Consider the following 22,358-nt stretch of genomic DNA (forward strand, 5'->3'; position numbering starts at 1 on the left):
TTAACATTGGAACTAAAGTGAAGTCTTTCTTTAGCTCCTGCTCTTTGTTTATGTACATCTATCATCTATGTTTCTGTGAGGATAAACATTTAAACATTTCTGTGCACTAAGGCCGAATCGTCATAAAAATGGAAGTATGGGGAGTGTTTTTAATTCAATGAATACCTTCATCAGACATTAAGTCTTGATAATGGACTTGTTTATAAAATAGCCTCAGCATTTAGGCCATCTGGATCACAGTGTGAATTGAACTAAGCCCAGCAGCCCAACACACATCTCTGCCCCCCTCTGTTGCGAGGGCTTTAGGAAACACTCTGGTCCACCACTTTGGCTCACAGTTTTTGGACGCCCGCATGAGGCGTTTCAAGTTCCTGCTGTTCAATGGTGAATTTGACAGACACCATATTGCATGTAAAGCTTTGGAGTCTGTCTGCGTGCAGTTGCCAGACACCCAAACTCCAGTCTGCCTGCAGCAAGGTTAACAGACTCCAACACTCTTGGCGTGGGGTATGACACACTCACAGCAACTTTACTGGCATCATCGACCACTGACATTTTGGCCCGTTAATCTCATTTTGTCATCATTTCATAAGCTCCCCCTCCCGTCATTATCACTTTGTCATCTGTGTCAAAATGTGTTACTCGTCATCCCTCCAACACCTGCCTTCATATATTTGTATTGGACTTGTTGTCATAATCATATATACAGGCACTGCATCTAATAACTGTTAAGCTAGTTCAGAAAGTAGAAGAGCATGTTTGTTATAATGTACTTTGTTACAGCACAGATGAAACTTGCCAGGTCTGACATAGTGACCTCTAACAAAATCCTCATGCCACAGTGGATATCAAAGGAAATTATTTTCATATGAGCGATTTATTTGTAGCAATAATCAATTCTGTTCAGTAGTTTCATTTGAATGGAAATTAATAACTCATCCTTTGATGTGAGACATACGTTATTAATTATTTTGATGAATCAGATTTGATGTTTTATAGATGATTATTTGGGTTTTCATTTTTTTATAAAGATTAACTAAATTATTTGTCGTAATTTTTACTCTTGATTTGATTGAAAGGACGGCGGATTTTGCTCATACAGAATGTAGCCTGTCATGATTCCTTTTTAATGATAAAAGGTACAGAAAATTCTTTGTGTCAGATTACATGTTTTGAAAGCCAGAACTCAGTTACTGCTAAACAAATATTCAGCCAATTTTCTCGATCAACACCCCGTAGATTTACAGTATTGTGGCCAGGATGCATCATGGGTGGAATGTATTTAGAACACAGTGTCTTTATCCCCACGCCCCAGTGGAGATTTTACTGACTGGAGATCTTGAGCTGACACTCTCATCTATTCTTTGAGACAGGCCCAGTACAAAATCTGAGTTATGAACAAGTTAGGAATTGTTCAGTTAAAAAATGTAATAATGTGTTTTGTGTTCGTCAAAATACTAAATTGTCAGTGTGTCTCTTGTCAATATTTTTCTTATCAAAATGTCATTTAAAACTATCGTGACAATGTAGGAGTGGACAAAAGAAGATTTGTGTATTCACAATTGCAAATGTACATATTTGAATTAAATATAACATATTATACATAATGTTATATCAAAAAATTATGATGCATTTGATGGAACATGGAAACAGATGCTATGAGACAATTTGAAAAAGGATTAGAAAGTAGTTTTAAATACAAATATTGAAAAAATGTTTCTGCCAAATCCTTTAATAAAAATAATAGAATTCTCTCTATTCACATCCTATTTCATTGAAATAAACAGCTTTGGTCAAGGTAGTGCATTAATTGAATAGTTAATGAAATTGATTTCTTTAAGCATATGTAGCCTGATAAGGATTTCTTGACTGGATCATGTTGTAGTAGAGGGTCTTTAGCAATCTGTCTACTGGAGCAGCTGTTAGAACTTGGCTTGAGTCATAGGTTTGGAGCCCCTTGGATAATAAACCCAGATTTATTTCAGAGGGTCAGTGGAATTAGACACCTAATCTTCCTATGTGGTTTTATAAATTGACTAATCTGGATATAGACATCCATTGTTTGGGCTCATCTTACTGTGCTTACACCATAAGCTGGTTAATACTATAAGTGTGATTGTGGTAACCATTTGTCAGCTAAAAGCCTGATGCCTTTTTAGTTGTGCAACCTGTAGCAGGGTCTCAGCAGGAGAACCTTAAAGGCAAGCAATTAGCTATTTATGCATCTTACTCAATTTACAGAAGAACAAAGGCAGAGATAAGAAACTCAGATCCATTAAACAACTTAACTTCTTTGTGTAGTATCGTGTCCATAAAGTATCATTAGTAGTTGTTGTCTAATTGTACATCATTTTGGCCATTCATGTGTAGATAGCAATTTCTTTTTCCTTTTCTTCTTTTCTTATTGGATGATTCTGTAAGATTCGGTATACTTTAATGTGGTAGAGTTTCTGTTCTGTCACAGACCGACATTCAGTGGGGTTTTTTTGTTTTTAATTTACAAAACTACAATATTTTTCTATCATAACCAAGTCCTTTTGTTGCCATAACCATGGCAGAACCTCCTAACAGATACTTACAACTACAGCCAATATATCAGTCAGCTGATAATATCGGGTGATATTAGACTTTCATGGACATATTTGTTTCAAGAACTGATATGAGCCTTTCGAAGACATGTCTGTATCAGAACTTATGTTTAAATCTTTGACAGACAGAATAAACAATGTGGAAGAAAACGAGTATTTATGTTTACATTTTACGTAAAATAAATTATGTTTATTTTCTTAATTCAAGTTCTATATATTTGGTTGTTTTTGTGTTTTCTTTATATTTATAGTTACAGTTATAGTACATTTTATGTAATAGGCTTGCATTAGACTTTAACAAAGTCCAATAAAATAAAAGTTGGGTGTACAGTTATGATTCCAGGGGGAAGTTTTCACGAAGGTTTCAGTCTGTTGCTGCTCAAGCTGGGCAGATGTGGGGAAATTCCCTCAGATATGCTTAAGCACTCATACATTTGGGAAACCTTCTGCAAATATTTCAACAGATCAAACATGTAACCACTCACTCATCCCTCACCAAATTCTCTGCTTTTCTCTCCTGAAAAGATGAATTGCATTTCTTTTGACAAAGTGCAGGTACAAGTTGATGTATTAATATCTTCTTGTCAGAAAGGTAAGTTAAAATTTGGGACTTACAGATATACAAGGTAATGTGTTGAAAAATGGGAGGAGTGAAGGCACTTTGCTTTTGGTGGTCCAGACCTGTGTAAATATTGCATGAGTTGGGGGCCCTTAGGGGATGTGTGTTTATACAAATAAAGTCTCCTGACAGATGGGAGACTGGACAGAGCATCGGCCCCATATTGCTGTATTTCTTATAACTTATTATATCTTCCCCATTCCAATAATGTCACACCTATTCTCACTACACACAATATTTGAATAATTTAGGGAAATCCCAACGGGAACGTTCTTTGTTCTGGCCTCTTAGTGGAATCTGCAAGTGATGACTGACACAACTTTAAGAACAGGAGCTCTTAAAATCAAACAGGACACTCTCAGTGTTTAGTTTCTTTGGCAACAGACCTGGGAGCTTGTCATGACTCATCACACTTTCAAAGCCTGCTGGCACACCTCGCCGTGGGAATGACACTTCCCAACCCATCTCTGTTTGAACAGGTTAATTCCACTTTCTCTGTGCTCCGCATCAGGCATTCAGAAGCTTTTCTGAATTATAATGGAGAGCTGGCTGAATTCAAAAGGTCATAGTGGAAAAAAGGGTTTTCAAGTGTTGAATACAAGTCCCAAGTGTGCACACAATTGTGCCTCCTCCTCCTCCTCCGCTTAGTGCGGTGGGTTGCTAATTTTTGCTAGAATGCATCTGTACTCTGATTATTGTGATACAGTATAAACATTAAAGAGTGAACCAAGGCCTAAAGCATTGAGTACTTAGGTTTAACTCTGTGACATGATATAAAGAAAAAAAGAATCTATATATACATAGTATATGTACAGGAGATTAAATTAGAGTTGAATTAGTCAGTTGACCAATTGATCAGTAAAGAGATATTCATTTGTTGGTTTAAGCTTCTCCAATGTGAGGATCTGTTGCCTTTCTTTGCTTTGTAAAAGTGTATGAGTAAATTTTGGGGGATTTTGGACAGTTGGTTTAGGACAATAGGAGACATTTGAAGATTCATCTTGGGGTCATTTGTTTTACCATTCATAGATCAAATGATCAATTGATTTATCAAAACCAAACAGATTCATCACTTATGAAAATAATCAATAGCTGCCGCCATAAATTCAGTTGCTGCTTAGATTTTTCATACATAAAACCAAAATTAACTTACACACTTATTTGTTAAAGGGACAGTAAGTGATTCTAAAGCAATACACGTCTTATAAAAATCAGCAAATATTTCCTTGCGGTCCGCTAGCTGTCGATTCTGTGTGCACTGAAAAAAGATATAATTTTAAGCCCTGGCTCTGTAAATTGAAAACAAATAAAATGGTGCGGACCACACAACACTGTGTGTGCAGTTTGTAAACATTACTCCCCGACACCTTAAGAGACGTGCTAGCGACAGATGCTACGACTCAGAGCTGAGCATGCAGGTGGCCTCTACCAGTCTGATAGAATTTCAGTCACGCATCAGTGTTCAGCACTCACTCTCAACACCCCCTGTTCGTGTCAGAAAACAAAAGCCACCGCAATACACAGCCGCTGGGGCAACCAGGACAACGCCTCTAAAGCAAACACACTTGCCTGCTCTTTATAACGGCAGCATAATACTCAGCCTTTGTCCCTTCCACTCCTCCACCTTGGTCCTCCTGCTCCATAACAGGTGCCGCTCAAAGTTGCTTCTCTGATTCATTGTTTCTTCAGTTCCAAAACCCATCTCTTTTTACATTTGCCCTCCTGACTTTGTAGACCTTCTCTAAATGTACTCAACAAACCTTACAGCCTTTTATTTTGTGTTTGGCAATGAAAGCATGGCTTAGTAAGTGTGCATTTGTGTGTGTGTGTGTGTGTGTGTGTGTGCGCGCTTGTATACTACTACATTTATGAAAGAAAGCAGGTTTTTCCTGTGACTTTATCTGTGACTTGTTCCTGAATGTGTCATAGGTGAGACAAATACTACTTTATGTTCAGTGTTGATAGTGAAAGTTCAAATACAACAAATTCTTAATAAGATCCACTTTCTAGGTTTTTTCAGAACTTTTAAGAAAGTGGTATGTCCACCTTAATTGAGATAATTTTTTTATTTGTAGCTAATTTTGTATATTGTTTGTTTTCAACTACTTAAGTGGCTATAATCAGTATTTTCTTATTGACAATGGATCCAATATCTATATGTAGTGTGACAAGACTTGCACATCAGTGATGAACCTACATATAATATTGACCTGACTCTCAGTGTTAATTTTGGCATCTATTCTAGATTTTGGACAAAATTGCTTATTCTTTTTAGTCACATTTTGTTAGGTTTATCCTTCATAGTTTTAGTTGACGACAACTGAAAGTGTTTTAGTCGACCTTTAGTCAAAATGTTTTCTCTCTTTAAACAAATTCAATTAGGCTAATAAAAGTGTTTAAATCAAGGTCACAGGTTGTATCAAGTGTTGAAATTCATCAAATAACATCTTCTTCAAAGAAATGAAGTAAATTTTCAGACATATATATTTTTATATAAAAGGGCAGCAGAGAGGCTACAATGCTATCCACTGCTGGAAACATCTTCCTACTATTCCTGCAATAAGTCAAGAAATTTGTCTGTGTGTTTGTCTGTATCCGGATATGACCGGGGTCCATAGAGACTGTTTATGTATAGGGTGCAGAACTTGGTCCAACACCCCTGCTCATACTTGTAATGTGTTTCTTAGGGTCCAAGACAGCGCAGTGCTGGGCACGCGCTACGTTCAGTGTTGATACATTTAAACGTATTGTCCCGTCTCGTCTCGTCAACTTAAACAAAATATACATTTCGTCATAATTTTTATTATCAAAGATCTATTTTTAGCCTGTCAACGTCTCGTCTTAGTGATGGAATAAAGGTAGTTGACGAGAAATTTACACTGCTGACTCTGCAGTTCCCCTCTGCATCTCATTTGCTCTGCCAGACTACGGGTACGGTTAAATTTGCTTTGGAAGATTCCTAAATCCTGAAATGATCCAGAAGTATTTCATCGGCAGCCATGATAAGAGCAGTTCTGATTCTTTAAATGCTTAGGAAAGGTTCTTCAATGCTTACTTTTCTATTTCCTTTAGCATAAGGTACACTGGACTTTCCTATGCAAAAGAAAAGGAGAAATACATGCCCCACAATTCATCGTGGCGGCAATATTTAATGTGACGTGCCATACATGAATGTAAACAATTAAATCTGAAGTAGAAAAAGAAGAAGAGTATATGACCGAGAAGGGAAACACGTTATCAAGTTACTGTTAACTATGAGACATTTCCATCTTATGCCATACGATGTCATGTGAATATGAGTGGACAGGAGCAAGAGCAAAAATTCTCAATGTGACAACGTTTTCCTTTCAGTTTCATAGCCTATATTGTTTTTATTTCAATTCTAACCTCGTAGTGAATCAATATTTTCACTTTTTTGTCCATGTTCAGCATTATTCAAACTGCTATGAACGCACGGGGCAATTGCAGTACATCTTGTAAAATGTGTAGTTTCACCACGGCAGAAGCATGTCATAACATCCCCTGTTGCATAATATCACGTAGTATAGTGTTATATGAGTCGGATTCTCTTTGCTCCGTTGTTGGCTTTTGCTAAGTGCTATGAGTACTCCTTTACATCTTTCCTTGACCTCATGACATTTTCCATCAAGGTCAAGGTATAGTAGATAGGAATAGATGATAAGAACGAAGTGCATCTTGACTTCTGGGATTTTTACTCAAAAACTGCTGGATTAGCTGAGTATATTTACCTTCTGAAATTGGTATTCTCTGCTTAACTGTGCTCTGTCTCTTGTTTGAGGTTTTCAGTTTGTCTTTTTAGACTGTTTCTAAGCTGAGTTCTGTTGTGATTGGTATTCTTCAATTACATTTATTTATTTTCTAGTTTAGAAGCCTTGTTTCATTTTAATGTCTTTGCAGTCTCATTCTAAGTTAGGTTCTGTTGTGATTAGATTCAGTCCAGTTTCACAAGCCTAATTTATTGTGCATTGGACTACTGGGATATCTAACATCCAGGACTGGTAGTATTAGCTGAGTATATCCAGTTTCTGAAATTGGCTTTCCCACATTAACTGTGCTCTGCCTGTTATTTTATTTTTAACAATTTTTCTTTGTTGACTTAATCTAAGTAAAGTTTGTAGTGGCTTTATATCCATTTTGTAGTGGCTTTAGAAAAGTTTTTAGTTCTGACTGAGTTGGAAAACCATCGTTGTTTCTCAGTAGTGAGTGGGAGAAAGTTTCAATTGCTCTCCAACCAGGTGGTGTGATCTTTGATTATTTATGGGGACATGGTTAGCACCCCTGTAGCCACTTTGGCAATCAGCATTTGTGTAGAAAGTCAGCATTTGTTTGAAGCAGCAGCTTCAGCGGCAGACGAAGACTCATCATACAAAGACGTTGGAGTCTTTCTGAGGAGTCTTTTGTGGGAGGACGAGTGGGAGCTCATGTGTGTATTTTCCATTCCTGTACATTATTCTTCTTGTAGATACCCATTCTCAACAGCACCATAATCTGTCCAATCTGATCTACCCCTCCTGTTCCACACAGACCCAACACCTGGCCCAATCCCATTTCACCTTTTTACCTCTACCTCTTACCCCTTCAACCCTTCAACCCTTCCCTTTTAAACAGAGTTACAAGGGGAAGGGGTTGAAAATCTACCCCTGCAGGCACCCCTTCAAACGTCATCACGTAAGCAGAAGCGTCTTGTTTTTACCGGAGATTATTTTCAACATGCCTTAACTGTCAGCGATATCATTGTAAAGACGCTGTTGCAGTTACTATGGTGACATACCCAGAACATTCAAATAACAAACATGCTATTTACAGTATGTTGGGCATGACAGGACAGGTGAATCACAGTGAAAATACCCCGTGGTCTTATAACGGCGAAACAGCACATCACGTTAGTTGAAAACGTTACATATGAGGTAATAATATAACGCATAACGCTGCTTTGCGACTAGCAATTTTTTTTGTGGCATTTATGAAGAAAAGCGCCATAATACATTGAAACGACGAATAAAGGTTGTTACACAAATTTTGGAGTTTCTTTGTTCGCCTTGGACATTTTTTTCAGCCGACTTGCCCATGATTCGCAAGGCATATTTCACAGCGCTCCGTCTGGAGTGTGGGTAAGGAAAATCTCTGTTTGGGGGGCCATATAGCCCTCCCCCTCGATGCCAGAGGGAATTGAGACACTGCTACCCCTACACGTGAACGCGCAAAACAGAGGGGTAGGGCTGAGGGGTAGGGGCAAGGGGTGAAATTGGATTGGGCCCCTGTCAGAGGATGCCTGTGGAACTGCCAGTCTGCAACCCGCAAGGCCGAGTTCATCACTGGCTACGCATCCTCGCTGTCCCTGGACTTCCTTTTTCTCACTGAGACCTGGATAACTCCTGACAAGACCCCTCCACCTCTGCTGCCCTCTCCTGAGCCTACTCCGTCACCCACACACCTCGACATCCTGGCAGAGGGGGAGATACTGGTTTGCTACTTTATCCTGAAGGGAAATTTTCTCTTTACCCCCTTCCGCACTTTACTCCTTCATCCTTCGTACTTCACGCTGTTTCTGTAACTCACCCGGTGAAATTAGACATCATTGTACTCTACCGCTAACTAGGGCCTCTTGGGGATTTCTAGGAGGAAATGGACGTCCTCCTGTCTCACATCCCAGAAGATGGCCCCTGAGACGTTAACGTCTCAGCTGATAGTCTTTCTTCCCTCCTCTCTTGGCTCATCTGTCCTATCAGCTCTGCCCTCACCTGACTCCTCACTCCTGCCTCCTGACTCTGCCACAGACACTCTTCTCTCTACCTTTTCCTCTTCGCTGGACTCCCTTTGTCCTCTAACCTGTCGGTGGGCTTGCCCAACCCATCCAGCTCTATGGTTGTCTGACTCCATAGAGCTGTCTCTATGGAGTCAGACATAGGGAGGTTCTGTGCGGTCTCACAGAACCTCCCTGCGAGCAGCTGAAAGACAATGGAAAAGGATCTTCTTGCCTATAATTCTCTTCTTTCTTCTTTCTTTGCCTCCTTATCTGCTGCTAAAAGCTCTTCATTTGAATCTAAAATTTAGTCTTCCTTCTCCAACCCCAAGAAACTATTTTCCATTTTCTCTACCCTCCTCGAACACCCCTCTCCAACCACTTTCCTCCTCCCTTCTTCCGAGTGACTTTGTTAACTATTTTGCAAGAAAAATAGATGACATTCCCTCCTCATTTCATGACCCTCCCACTGACACTACCTATCCTATACCCTCCCCCTCATTTCCTTCTCTATTCTCTTTTTCACCACTTAACCCAGTGATGTACTATCCTTGGTCACTTCCCACCGCCCACCACCTGCCCCCTTGATCCTATCCCCTCTGACCTTCTTCAGTCCATTGCTCCTGACCTCCTTCCTTTCCTCACCCACCTCATCAATACCTCCCTGAAAACTGGTTACTTTTCCAACACTCTTAAAGTTGGAAGAGTCAATCCTCTTTGAAAGAAACCTACAATTGACCCATGTTACATGAAAAACTACAGACCGGTCTCTCTTCTACAATTACTTTACCGTCTTCAGTCAACCACATGAAGCTCAAAATGGACAAGACTGAGATGCCGACATGTGCCATCCGACCTCTGCAGCTCATCCAGAATGCACCGGCCCGACTGGTCTTCAACCTACCAAAATTCTCCTCACGAAACTGCTCCTATACACCCTGCACTGGCTTCTGGTGGTGGCTCGAATCCGATTGAAGGCACTGGTACTCGCCTACCATGCTGCGAATGGCTAAGGGCCTTCCTACATCCAGAAAATGGTCAAACTTTACACCCCAACCCGTCCACTCCACACCGCCACTGCCAAATGGCTTGCTACCCCCTCACTGCGAAGGGTGGGCAGCCACAGCTCATCTTAATGACATCAGGACAGCAGAATTCCTTCAATACTTCTGTCGCAGAATGAAAACTCACCTGTTCAGACCTCACTTTACTCCCTGAATTTGTTCTAAAAAAAGAAAAAAATCTAAAATGAGCACTTGAAGCTGTTCTTTGCCTATTTGACAAATATTTATGTACTTTATAGATTTTTGCACTTTTGGGTAATATCTACATGGTTGAACGCACTTATTGTAAGTCCCTTTGGACAAAAGCGCCTGCTAAATGAATGTAATGCAATATAAAAAAGATGATAGGAAAGAAAATCTGAATCCACCCTATGGATAGTTGGATCGCCACCATTGGAAAGTAATTTCCAACCAGCAGAAATCTTGCCGGTCCAATCACAAGCATTTATCTGATAAATGTGCAAAGGAGGCAGCCCTGGAATTTGGACTCAGCTTGTGACCCTAACACACTGATCAAAAGAGTAACCAGACACCGACTGATCAGACCAATAACACACAAGGGGGATAAAATAAAATAAAACACATTAACATGATATAACAACAGAAGGCTCCAAAGAGTCAGTCAGTCTATAAATTGCAATAAACATCTGATTAATCTTAGCCAAAATTTCCCAATACTAAACTTAAGTCTTATGAAATACACAAAATATCTTAACTGGATAACACCAAACCTCCCCTAAATGTGGCGGACACTTGATATAGTTTCCACTGTCCCAAGTGGTCAAAAAGTTGTTATTACAGATGTGCTGCATGTGCCATACACTGAAACAAGAAGATTGTTTACCAACAAATGAATGAATGAAGATTGTTCAACTTAACCTTATTGGGACAGTGGAATGGGCTATTGTATTATGTGTTTAACGACTAGGCCACCAGGAGACCCTGTCAGATTTATTGGTGCTTGATTTGGGTGCTGCTGTGGCACTATGCTGAGTTTGCCTAACACCAGAAACGACAGGTTCGACCAGCATTCCAAAATATCTTTGTGGCTTGCTGTTTTTTTGGCACATTTATTGCATGTCATAACAAGGGCAGATATTAAAGCTGCCATTGCACAAACAAATCATACCCGAATATTAAACCTGGTTGTTTATTTTCAATTGAACGTTGTATCTTTGTTAAGGTTATGGTGAAGTTGAGGCAAAGTAACTTAAAGTGGTTATGATCAAGGCAAGAGAAAAACTATGATATGGCCATGGTAAAGGATGGACTGGTGTCATGAATGACATGACTGCTAGAACTGTAGGTGGGTGTGTGTCACTTGTGTACAATGTCTTTTTGCAGCATAGCTGATTGGTTGTCTCAGCGCTGAATGTAAATATACTTGTTTCAACAAGTAAGAAGTCTTCATTCTGAATGAAGTCCCTTTTTTCACCCCACCACAAGAGGTCACGTGCCGGTAGAAATAAACATTTTTAAACATCTGAACAACTTCATATTGTTCATGAAGCGGTGCTCACATGCCATTATGAGACGCGTGACGCTATTTCATGTCACCAAAGTGAACTTATATATTGTTCATGCTCGTTTAGCAATAGCCACATGTCAGTCGAATGTTAGCAGCCGCTGCAGCTCCCTGGAAATGTCCACAAGAGGCGTGTTCCACCTCACATATCCAGCCACAGTTCTGCTGTGGACATGTTTTAACAGCACTCAGCCCAAACCACACTCAATTCATGCATGAGAAACCTCTCTGAAGTAAGAGTACATAAGTATTTAGCAGAAAAATGTAAATGAAAATTACAGCTGAAGCACAGTTTGTGCACGCAGAGTGTTGGATACACAAGCCGAAAAGAAATATTTTTAACATCCAAACAGCTCAGTAAAATCCGTGTCCATAGGATTTATACTTTTCTGACTTTGGTAACTTATGTGATAGTATGAAAAAAAGAACATCAGTCTTTCACATATAGACGAATAACCATTCACGGCCCGTTTAAAACCAATGTATAAGCAAGTAAGAGTATCAAGTTTACCTAACCCTTTTGGGTTGTGGGAGGAAACTTGAGCACCCAGAGGAAACCCACAATGATACAGGATTAACATGGAAACTCCTCACAGGAGGGTACCAGCAGATCAACAACACACCTTGATTTAATGTGACAGCAATGACATCTGAGCTGTCCTGGATTTGTTCTGGCTATATAGCTCTCTATGACCATTAATAACCATTGTGATCCAGCCTGACGTCAACCCAGTGCCCCCCCATGTATTCTACAGTTAAAAAGGATGATGCTGAGCTTGTGGCCACAGGCTCTGATTTTTTGTTTTTCCTCGTAAGGCACCTCACACACGCAAACAGGGGTTTTGCGGACAAAATGTTCTGCTTCGCCAGATCCACATCAACAGTTTACTGCTACCTAACCAGGAGTTTGTAGCTTGTACACTTATTGCTATCTTAATGTTATTGCTTATTAGATTTTCAAACCAACTGGCAATTTAACTTTAGCTAAGTTATGGTAATTCATCATGTGCAACACCAATATTGTATTGAATACTTAGAGAGGTTTTCATGAGCTCTTATGCAGAACAGATTTGATAACTTTTGCAGTGATGTGATTATAATATAGAAGTCCTCATTTTGTCAGTATGTCCTCACGTAAACTTCCAAGCATTTTTCATTAATATTGTTTTTATGCTGTCCTGTTTTTTTATAGACTCCGTTTCCTCAAACACGCGAGGAGATAAAAAGCAGCAGAGAGCAGAAAACGTGTCAGTAACTGCTGTGAATAATCCCTGTGTACCAGCAAAGCCATACATCAGTCAGTAATGTAGGTGGCAGAGGTGCAGCAGCAAATAACTTACCAGAGCTAAAGCCATAGGCTCATGAGAGTGCAAACACGATTATTGACAGAAACACAAAAGGAGGTTTAAGCTAGTCTCATCTCAGCTGTGTGAAATTTCAGCCAAACACAGCCTTGTGTAAAGAGGGTGGGCAGGTGACAGTGTTGGAGAACACGAGGACCCACCCCCACCACCAATTTGTTTGCAGTTTCCTTTATTCTCTCCTCTTCTGGTTTTCAATCATGACCCAGTTTTTTGGGGGGACAAAGCCCCTCGCTCCCCTGTTGTGCTCATAGCAGCTAGGTCTCCACTTAAAAGGGCCGTCTGTATTTCTGTGTGCGTGCATGTGTGTATACTGATCATTGGGTAACCTAATAATCCTTTCCAGCTACACGAAGGTGTTGCAGACGTGCTGTCTTTGCTTTTGTCCACCTCCTGCTTGAGTCTTTAAGCCTTGTTACCCTTGACACGCTGCCCTGCAGAGAACCAAGTCGTCCCGTTTGTCTTACTCACAGTGGACAGATCGGGGCACTGTTTCCCTACTTTGCCTGAAGAGACCTGTGTGAATAAGCTGTAAGCAGCTTCTCAGCCACCTAACAGCCACAGACACTGCTGTTGCTTTACCCTGATGCTTGATGTGTCAGCTGCTATAAAGAGACATCTGTTTTTTGAGCTAATTCTGCTCATATGCTGTCCCAGCACAGCTCTCCAAAGTGACTGGCTTGTCCATTTGATTGTTTCTGACTCAGATTCTTTAACTGTTGCTACAAACTCTGAACAGATTAAGCTGCTATGTACACTGTTGTTCTGTTTTAGACAGAAAACACTTTCACCACTAAATTACTCCCATAATGAAATGTGCCTGATATATTATTTTCTCTGCATCGTTCAGATGTATTTTCATTGTATATTACAATTGTGTTTCTTTTGTTTCAGTGTACAGCTCTGTCTTACCACCAAAGTATTTAAAACATTGTAAACTCACACTGTTTCACACACTGGCAACGTCATGAAACACCTGCACACATCGTTTTCCTGTGAATCCCATACATTATTGGTGGATTGATGTCCATTATCACAGGTTGACGTGCATCAACTTGTTAGGATACACTGCTGTCTCATTCAGTAGCATCAGTACATGTTAACGTTGCAGAAAATGACTACTTCATTCAACTCACTCCCGGGATTTGTTTATCCCACTAACTTCACCCTGACTGTTACAACACTGTTGTTCTCAAAATGAAGAAATGCTCCGTGTATTGCGCTGTAAGATCTCATTATTTTTGTTACAGCAAATCTATGGATATAGAGCAGATTGCGATTGACAATGGTTGTTACGTTAAGAAACGGACAATCAAACCTTCACACCCATTTTATGCAGGAGCTGTGCGCGTGAAAATACAGCAGGGTTGGAACATCCTTCCCAAGCTGTGCTTTTCACTTTAGTTTTCACACAACTACTTCTGTCACTTTTTGTGTGTACGACTGAATGCAACACCATAAATGAGAAGAAGAATGTGTAAAAGTGTGCACCTTTATCCCAATTTTTCATGGGGTCAAAAACTACTAAGGTGTCGCCATTTAGACACAAGTATAAAAACTTTTGACTTGTCTCATAGGGTTCTATTTTAATGATCTAGGACCTGTCCAAATCCACCTCTGTTGGTGTATGGGCAGAAAAACTACACTGCACCAGGCACATGGTTTACTGGGTTGTTTTGTGCCTGTGGGTTCCAGGGAGAGCTTTACCTCGCACCTTTTCAATTGTTTTCTGTCTGTGTGTATGTTTGCACATAGGTATGGATGAAAGTGCAATGTTTGCACTCCTAGCCTGCTTGACAGCTGTCTCTCAGTTAAAGCCCCATCCAGAGTGCTGATAATAATAATATAATAATATAATAAGCTTTGAAAGGAGAGGCAATCTGAGATACCTCATTAATTGGCCGTCAGGCCTTTGTGTTCTGTGACTCTTACAAATGGACTGTCATCGCTCAGTGTCCTAATCATTTTCCCTCCACACAATCAATACGTACTTCACTTAAACTGGATATTGAGGGAGGTGGAGTTTCTCCTCAATATTCCTCACAGGTGTACATAATTGAAAGTGCATGTTATTAAGATTTAACAGGTACCTTCCGCATTAACTTTAATACATAATACATAATGTTGAAGTGTTTGTACGATGGCGTATTAGGGCCATTGGAGGAAAAAAAATGCGGAGCTGGGGGATTGGGTAATATTTCGAGAAAAAAACTGAATTTTTGACATTACAGTCGAAAATTTGCAAGAGAAAAAAACTCGCAAATCTGCGAGAAAAAAACCCTAGCAGAAATAGCTTTTTGGTTTTTTAAGGAACTATCGCTTCAGGATCATCACAGACACTGCTGCTGCTGTGTATCAAGCACAGGCACTTCAATTGGCTTTGTTGTTATATACAACTAATCTGCAATCTATAAAAAGTATGTCCTATTGTTTTGTGACCAAGAGTTGGTGTTTTCACTGACTGTTTACAGCTTAGCCCTCAAGTAGACGGACAGCGGTGAAGTTAGTTTTAAGTTGGATATCTAACGGATATTCACTCCAGTCCCAGCCGCTGTCGAATATCCAACTTAAAACTAACTTCACGGCGGTGGTAAACGGGACTGCACAAGGCTTACAACAGGGCTATTCAACTATATTGTTCTATTCAACTATATTGGGACACATTTTCAGGAAGCTCAGTGCTCGGGGACTGGACTTTTCCCTGAGCTACTATCAATAAAATACATAATATTCCTGACATCAACATACTGAGTGAAGTTTAGAAAGAACGAAGAATGCATCCAAGGTCCGATGATGTCATTTCATAATAATTAGCCATTCGGTAGAGACATGTAGACAGAGCAGATTGAAATATTGCTTTTCGACAAAGTATAATTTGATTAGGTCATCCACTGCAGACATAGTACACGGCATGCAGCAGTGTCTGTACTTTAATGCTAAAATGGAAATGGACTGTTTGTGTGATGACATAGTTACTTTGTGAAATGAAAATGCTATAAGTTTACTATAAAAATAGAAAATGTTGTTTTGTATTACATGAAACAACCCAACAGGATATTAATTATAAATAGGTATGAACCAACTATAATTAAAAAAAATATTTGTAATGCTTCAATAATAATAATAATAATAATCTTGTAATATAACTCAGGAAGGGGCCTGATTTTCTGCATAGTAAGTATGATTGCTATTTTACTGTAGCAGTTTATTAATGTAAATTTTTTCCACCACAAGTTGTTATCGCCGTTGTAATCTCCCGGCTCAGCCAGACATTTATCTGAGTGGATGCACAGAGCGGCCTTCGCCCCAGGGAGCCACACAGTGGTGTAGTCCAGCAGACACGATGTCTTGTTAACTTCCTGATTGTGTAATTATGTCATGATATGTTTATGCTATCACAGATACTGTTTGGGCTTTATGTGTTTTTCTTGAGTGCCAGTGATAGTTAAACCATGGCACTGTGCTAGTGCTATTTAAGCAATCGGTGAAAACAGCACCTACACTGACTTCCTCACATAACACACCCTCTCATCCAAATCCACAATTGAAAATCCACAGTGGTAAAGTAGGAAATATCTCATGAATTTTAGCTTGTGCAGAGCAGAAAATTCAGTAGAAGGTGTGTTTGCAGGATGAACAGATGTTTTTTCCAAAGCAGATATGGGGCATGCCATTTCCCACCCTTCCTGTCCCTGGTGATGATAATCACTCAGATTATGTTGCCACCGCTGCCTCATGATAGAAGCCAAGAAGCTACATAGCAAGACACTAAACAAACACTGTGATAAAGGACAGATGGCTGGTTCACAAAATTGAGACTAGTCATTCTCTAAAAAGTTACTGTGGAGACACTGCAACTCCATTCGTTTCCTGGGTCTCTGGCAACATACATTACACAGAATCCTGTTAATCTGCAGCTAGTAGCACAAAGATGATCAAAGCTGTGTATAGCAAGTCCTGTGCAGGCTACTAGTCTGGAACCCAGACAAATTCTGGGAGCTCATTTCATTTGCTCTGCCCGAGGATCCCCTCCATTGGAAAATGATGATCTCACTGACAGAAATCTTGCCGGTACGATAACAACTGATTATCTGATAATGGGCGGGGTTTATACCGTGACGACTTATACCAGACTAGCAGGCTGGACATATACCAAAATGTGCCTGTCCCTTTAGACTTGGCTGAGAAAACACATTTACTACCTTTTTTGAAGCATACCAAGACCTGATGAAGTCCAAAATGTGCACAAATCATGGGCTAACCCACAGATCTGTGAATACTACATTGGTTGTCTGTATATACAGATTGTTTACACAGGATTCAAGGCCATCATTTTCTGGGTTGCACACTGAGGACCTGCTCAGACCCTCATGGGCAGGTGACACAATCCATGTCATGTGGACCCCTGCAGCCTTGTGTATGAGGAAAGTATAATTTGGTTGTGAGAACAGAGGTGACCTGTATCCAATGATAGGACACCCCGCAACGGGCAAGGATGGCGGCAGTGGACCCTAGAACAACATTTATCTGTCATTTATCAAATGCCTTTAGTACAAAGTTGGACAAAAAAACAACAAAGTAATTAATGACAAACCAAATGTCCCTTTTTTGATGACTACCTTGATCATTCCACCAGATGTGCATCTATTCCAATGGAATAACCTCGTAATCAGTACAACAGCTCATCTGAGATCACTTGAGTTGTTTGTACATCTCCATATCAACATGCTGGAACAAAGATTAAAGTTGCTGTCGGTCAGATTTGCAAAAATAACTTTTTTTCATATTTGCTTAAACTGTTGCTATATCCTGGTAGTAATATGAGAGACAGATCATCTGTGACAGACTCTGGGTCATTAAGCTCCCATTAGCGCCTTTAATGCCATTTGCAAGAAACCACCGCGCCTGAAGAAAAATCTCCAAGAAAGCTCACGGAACGCAACGAGGAGCTAGCAGCAGAAGCGAAGTTAGTTTGAAAACACCGTGGCAGAGAAATGCCAAGCATCGAAAAAAAAACTGCCCACCTCCTTTGCCAGAAAACTGCATATACGACAAAGACCACGAGCAAAAACGAGCTAAAGAATGAAGCAGATCGAGCAGATGTTAAAATCGGAGTGGCTCCACAGATGACCGACCAGCGAGATCTAAAGGTTTCACAGACGATGCGTTCTGCTTGACCGGTAATTATAACTATTTCATTTATTTTTTATTTTCCATGTTGTTGCTGCACCATGTCACTGTATGCTACTGTGCTGTTGTAATCAGACTGCTAGTTGCTAGGTTGAGAGTGCTATGGCTAATGGTTAGCTGTGTTCATGGCATAGTGGCTGAAAATATTTTTGTGTCCATGCAGTCTAATTGGTTTTGAGAGTTTGCCAGACATGTGTGTGCCATTGCCTGTGCTCTTGCGGCGAAATGCTCCCCCATCAGTGTCGTACTCTTTAGTTAGCATCACTATTTATCACCAAACGTAGCATCCCGTGCTATGCTAAATGCTAAGTATGTGTTAAGCTGTGGCTACAGTCACATTCATGTACTGAATATACTCATCTCTTACGTATTTATTTATCACTGTAGGGCAGATGTCAATTTTTTAAATATTTTTTATATGTCTAATCTCCTGTGTCTGGCAATAACGCAGCACATTTCAAGACGAGGTGAAGTTCCCGTGTGTGTTTTCCTGAAGCAAGACTCCACTTTGGCCGTGGGGAAAAGTAAAATGCACATCGACCCTGCGTTGAAACCAAGCAGTAAAAGGCGGACAGCATGTAATTACACATTTTGTTTGACAATGATAATCATGACTACAGATTATGTACTCGAATGATTTATTACGCTCATAGTATTTCAACTTGGGATGAATTTGTAAGGAGGAATATTTTTTCCTGGATCAGTTTCACATACTCATGTTGCTTTTCTACACAGATGCTGACTTTGTATTTATTCATGTGCAAAATAAAAACTTGACAATATTGCATCATTGTCTACTTTGATAAATTTGTCATCCTTTTTTTTTTTCATTTCCTTTTTTTGAGATATTGCATCTGTAGTACTGAACCAGTGAATCTGATTCCCCCAAATTAATATATTTGTAATGCCTTGAATTGATTCAGAAAGTATATTGATAAAAAATGAAGTAATATTCACATTGTTATATATTTATGCAATGAAAAAAACAATCACTTTCAAAAATACACTTTATTGCAAGGCAAATACTGGGGTAGCATGAATATTAAAATACTTTGAAATAAGTAAATGAAATGGAAAAAAATGTATTGCACAGCACACTATTTACATCTAGCAAAGTGTGAAGGTACACCATCTTGGGATGAAACCAGTGCGAGCAGCAGGTACCAACTGGTTCATCATATGAAGATCAGCTTTGTCTTTGGCTCCCACGTCCTCGGTTGTCGGGCCAACACACCGACCTCTGCCCCGTCTCCCACGGCCGCTGCCCGGTGCACCTTGTAGGCGACTCCCTCTTCTCCTCGCTCGACTGCTTGTGGAAGCAGCCGTGTTCACTTCCTCATCGGAGTCCAGTGTACCAGTTTCAAAGCTCTAATAATGTTATAAAATATAGATAAATACCATCAGTCATCCTGCAAAGCAACAAATGATGTATGTGAATATAAAGCTGTAAATTTACAGGCCTACCATGTAACACTCTGTAGTTGCTAATGTGTTAGCTAACGCCAGGTACGTAAACAAGCTAATATAAACTGATTTACGGTTGCCTACTTTCAAAAACACTGACGATGTTATTTTCACAAAAAGTCACAGGTAATAACGTGAGGCAACGGTAACTAAAGAATGTGTTATAGTCTAGCAATGTTGACAATAATCCGTGTTAGCTTCTTACCGGTGGGATAGTCATGTTACGTACCTTGCCTGGCTTCAGTTACCATGGTAGCATGCGTGGGCATGGCGGGATGGGAGGAGCTGTGGAGGCAGAACCGAAGTGCAGCAGAGAGGTAGGGGGAGGGAGCAGGAGTCATTGGATTTTGAATTCTGAGACTATATCCATACTTCTCTCATTCCTACCGACAGCAGCTTTAAGTGAGATTAGTACAAATGCTCAGACAATTTGAAGGTCTTGTTGTCTGCTGTTGGCTTCTATGATGTATGTTGATAATTACTTCAGACCACTGCAGTTTACACTTTCCTATATGACGTAAACAAGCTTGATACACGTTAGCATATGTCCTGTGAATGTTCCCTGCCAAAAGCTGCTGTCAGAATCCTTCCTGGACCTGTTTTGGAACACATTGTGTAGTTTTAAATCCAACTTAATGGGATCACCCTTTAAATGCCCTTTCAAACAGCTACGCTAATAGGATGTGTGACCCGTTCTTCAGCCATCTCCCTGATCAACCTGGCTGTGCTGCGTTAAGTAGACACCTGATTTGATGGTCTGGCTTTGGCAGATCGTCACAGCCTAAGCCCAGAGGGGATGAGCCACAAATCACCTGCTAATACTCTTTGGAGTCAGAGCTGAGGACCTAAATCCTTAAGTTTACCTTTTCTTACCTGTGCTTAGTCCTCTTACTGTTCGCTCACTTGCAGGACACAGGCCAGCCTGCCTTTCCAGGACACAACCCTGGAGAGGCTGGCCTGATAAACCAACACCTGCTGTAGGGACACCTGGTGTCCAGATTTACTTGTGTTGTATTGCAAGGGCAAGGCCTGTTTTTTACACCTCAGCTGATTGACCTAAGAGACCTAAGAGTATTTTTGCATTATCAGGAAATCAAGATATGGTATAAGCAAGCGGTTGCTAGTTCAAGTGTTATCATTCACATGCTTGAATTACATGGCGTAGCGAAGATGTTGGCACCATGTTAGCCTGTATGATTGGATGCAATGATTTGGGATTCAAAGAAAAGGAAGCCCCCTCTCTTAGTCATCTTGAGCTTCTAGTGACACTGCAGCAGTGCTGCTGTAGAGGACATTGTGAAGGGTTGGGCCAACTGTGGCTGAATTTCACATTATTGTTGCACCTTGCCCTTTATATATTCATGTACGAGATCCTTTATTTTTCTGACCAGCACTGTTACACAGTTTGCAGTCTATGTTCACCAAGTTGTACACTTTGATGTTTTTATTGCAAGCTCTTGGGCAAACATTTAGAAAATCTGAATGTCAAGGAGAGAAATTTAACTTGGACACAGCCTGACTAAGCAGGAGCCAGGACCTGACAGAAAGTCAGTGGAAGAGCTGGGTATTTGTCTCGATTGGACAATGGGATGCAGCTGGTTGATCTCTGCTCTGACAACAGAACATCAACATTACCTGAGGACAGCTCAAGGCAGTAGGATTTAGTACTGTGTATTAAATAATGCCTTGCTTCTCTGGGCATTTAAATAACATTGAATTTGATCAACCGTCTTCTGACATGGTCATTTGATGTCTGTGATCATGTTCAATGTTTTTGTCCTCTTTTCCCTCTCCCTGGTTCCTCTTAACTTTAGTCTTAACAGAGTGAGTCACATGATTGAACCAACTCACCTTGGGTTTCTTTATTTTAAAGGGAGCTAAAGCTAAAGGATTCATAAGATGCAAACAGATGGAATTAAACACTCTGAGCAGCTTGGAAGTGGAAGGAGTAATACAGCAGGCATAAATTCCAGGCGCAGGCGATTTAGAAGTATGCCAGGAGAGGAAGGGTGTAAAGACACTGCGTCAGTGATCGGATGAATGAATGCCACTACGGATATTCTTAATTTGCACACCTAATGCTAGAACTAAATCAAGGGTATGGCCATGGACCTTTGGAGGTACTGTAAAGTACTGCATAAGAGGTAGGAAGGAGTCAATGAGATGCAAGGTTGTGTTTTGTTTTATCCAATCATGGGCTCTACATAAAGCGTGCAAAATGATTAACTTAGCTGTCTTATGTCTCTCACCCAGCCTTTCTTTAGGTACTTAATCACCTTCAGCAGGATTGGTCTTCCTTCAGCTAACCTGCCCGTCAGCAGCATGTGATCCCTGATAAACCGTACTAAATACTTGATCCGGACCAGGCCAACAGCTAAGGATGAAGCTCTGAGGAGCCTGCTCAGAGCATTGTGATTACAGACTTAGTGGAGGACAAACATCTTACAGGGATATATACGTGACCGCTCTGCCCTGTGAACCCCACCTTTACTTGGCCTGGACTGGATTGTTGCCAAACTGCTCTTGTTAAGGTGTTCTCTCTGACAACGCTGCCATGACTGGGTGTTTTTTTTTTCCTCCTCTCTCTCTCAAAATGCATTGATAAGAGTATGGAAATGTAGTGAGGTAGTTTTTCCTTTTCCTTTTCAGTCCCATTACTGTATTGTCAGTATGTCAGATTTGTAAGAAAATAGAAAATTAAGTTTGTGAATAAACTGACCTTTTAGCAGATGTTTGGAAATGAAATGTTGCATGAATGCATTTAGCAATGCATTTTACAATCC

This window comes from Scophthalmus maximus, chromosome 11 (genome assembly GCF_022379125.1).
Source record: "Scophthalmus maximus strain ysfricsl-2021 chromosome 11, ASM2237912v1, whole genome shotgun sequence".
In the NCBI taxonomy this organism is placed as follows: Eukaryota; Metazoa; Chordata; class Actinopteri; order Pleuronectiformes; family Scophthalmidae; genus Scophthalmus; species Scophthalmus maximus.